Here is a 3,140-nt window from a genome sequence, read left to right as displayed (position 1 = left end):
TATGCAGTGTATTATTTGTTGAAACTGTACTTCCAATTTGATTTGAAACTGTCTCATTGCTATCTGTTTATCAATAAAACTTTGAAAAAAAAAGATTCTGGGCCTTCTATCATATTACTCATTATACTGAGATTTCTAAAATTTTCATGCAAGACTTTATTAGATTCTAGTCATTCCATAAAATCCTTCATCATATCTAAATGATGAACAAATTCACAAATGTTAGCAAATTCTTGCATGGAAATATGAAAACAAACCCTTCCATCTAAACTTAGACAATATTGATATGTTTGATCTCAACAAATTTATGTGTCGGCAAGGATTTCATGGACATTAAATGTGAATCCAGCTTCAAGCATGTGTTTAAAAGGACTATCTATATACTTAAAAATTTCCTAGCAGGGTACGTTAAGCATTCTTCACACACACACACACACACACACACACACACACACACACACACGTGATGGCAGGCAAGAGGAAATAATGATATAATAATGTTGATATAACAATAATAAGTAGATAATGATCATAAAGACAGGCAAGAGGAAACTTTGAAAGTGGTAGATACATATGACATAGTTTTGGTGATAGTTTCATGAGTGTGAATTTGTGTTTAGACATATCAAATTTCATATATATATATATTATATGAGGATGATCTAAAAATGCAGTGAGCATTTAATTTTTTAAAAATAATTATTGTAGTAAAAGACACATCGCCATTAATTCCCTTGCGTCTGACATACTTAGCCCATTGTTCTTCTCACTTCCGAAAGCGGTTCTTAAAATCCTCTTCGTGAGCGTCTTTATGAGATATGATAAAAAAAAAAAATGCAATGAGTGCTGTCAGCGTGTGCCGTTCTGGTGAAACTTCAGGCTCAGAAAGTCTTTCCACCACCACGGAAACACCAGCGGTGAGTGTTTCCTTATCCACTAGACTCACTGAACCCGCAACTGCTAGCTCTTCCCCAAAGTCAAAGTGAGCAGGAAAGGGACATGTTTTGAATTGATTCAGGACATCAAGGCAGATAGAACAGGAAAACTAAAGAAACCCGTTAAAGAGTGCTTCCAGAGTTGCTTCAGAAAGTAGCAGAATGACGGAATGAGTACCTCCAAAGCAACGAGAAATATTTTGAGGGGAATTAGTGACAATGTGCCTTTACTATGCTTTTCAAGAAATTAAATTTTTTATTTTTTTGTATTTTAGGGACGGGTCTACAGAGTGTTCAGGTTCTCACTACTAGATCGAACTCGTAGTGATCTCACTGTTTACAGACTCCCAAGAGCTGGGATTACAGGCGTGCGCCACCATGCCCAGTCTCAATCGCCATCTCAGCGCGCCTGAGGGGCAGGCCAGCACAGCAGGCCCAGGGATCAAACCCTCAGCCTGTGTTCCTGCTGGTAAGTCCTTTAATCCACTGAGCTATTTTACCAGCCCTTAAGAAATCAGAATTTAAAAAAAATCTAGACATTTACCGTTTTATTTTTAAAATCACATTGCATGATCTCAATCCTAGTCTCACTAAACTTCATGAGAGAAGGGTTCAACTGTTTCATTGTCCTTAATCTAGCACTTTCAGGAAAAATTCTGAAAAGCAGAGGAGGAAGTTCCAAACTAACTTCACTAGCAGTGACAATGTTGGTACAGTGGACAACACCTACCTGTCTTGTGTTCAGTTTTAAGATTTTCAATGGGTTTGCTTAAGGTTAATTGCAACTTATTTCCAGTTTTCTTCTAGGATTCAGTTTGCACAATGGAAAAATACATTTTTCCTCTTCACATTTTTTGGGAAGAATGGAACATAGCTCCTGCATTAAAAAAGACAAAGAACCATGGTGAGATAGCTCAGTGATTTGAAGGTATGTGGCTTTGATTGGAGCCTGATTTCCAAGAGGATGAATCACCAAGTACTATATGCAAATCAAATCACTGGGCATTTCATTGATTTCATTCATCAAAAGAAAGTTAATCAGCTGTTCACCTTAGGGAATATTCACATAAAACCAGATTCAAACATGATTAATTAAAAGGAATTTTTGAAAGTAACTCAGCATAATGCCAAATTAAAAAGCAAATGTATCTGAAAGGTGAGAAGAACTGAGGAAACTTTAGAACCGTTTAAGACCCAAGCACTGATTAAGGAAAAGGAAGAGCTTCAGGGAAGGAGACCCAAACCAAGAAACTGGAATCAGGAGGCAAGAGATGAATTTGAGTGGTACCTGAAGAGGTATAACTGAAGCAGAGAAAGCCCCCAAATCAAGAAGAATAAGGAAGAAAATCTGTTGAGGTTTGTTAAGAATCTTGGGTTGTGGGCAGGTGGAAACTTTTCGTAAGGAAGGACCTGGAATCCTGCAGACTCAGGACCTGCAGAGGGCTACATCGTGGTGACACAGGTCAAAAGGGAGCCAGGAGAAAAACCTGGATGGAAAAATAAGAAGAGTTCGATTAACAGACTAACTGGAAGGGTATGAAGATGGGATAATTATCTGTGCATCACTGTTAGCAGTGAAAGCAGTTGAAAATATAGGCTAAGGTGTGGGTGTGACTTTCTGGGCTGAACTCAAAGGAGCTGTATGGAACACACATGTATCACGGTACTGTGTGAGAGAAGTGGATGTGTTAGTTCTGAACGTGGATAGACTTTGCCTTTCTACTATGTGCTATAAGCTGTATTTGATCTTGTGAAGGAAAGGAAAGGTAAACAAAACCTGTCACTGGTCCCTAAAGTTGGACATTATGGACAAGGCATCGTCTGAATAGTCCAAGAGAACCTCGACTGTATTTTTGGCCATGTGCTTTGTGTCTGCACCATAGCAGAGTGCCGGAGCCAGCTCACATAGACAGTGGAAGTAGCTTGTTACCACCTCTTTCCAAGCCCATGTTGAGTAACAGTGTGCTGGAGGCTTGACGTTGGCTATGGCAAATTTTCAACACAGAAGTGTACAAAGATTACAAAACAAGTGTGTCTTATTCCTGCCTCCTTCCTCTTACCTCTCTCACTGCCATGTTGCCATGGGACTGAGTTGATCCAGCTAAACACAACAAGTAACCCTTCGACACTTTATAACTGGAAATCTCTGTGAAGGGTGTTTGCCATTTTGCTTTCAAAAGGATTTCTTTTCTTTCAGTAATAACT

The sequence above is a fragment of the Octodon degus genome, unplaced genomic scaffold (genome assembly GCF_000260255.1).
Source record: "Octodon degus isolate 3935 unplaced genomic scaffold, OctDeg1.0 scaffold00020, whole genome shotgun sequence".
Classification (NCBI taxonomy): domain Eukaryota; kingdom Metazoa; phylum Chordata; class Mammalia; order Rodentia; family Octodontidae; genus Octodon; species Octodon degus.
The sequence above is the reverse complement of the archived record's forward strand: the minus strand, read 5'-3'. Positions refer to the sequence as shown.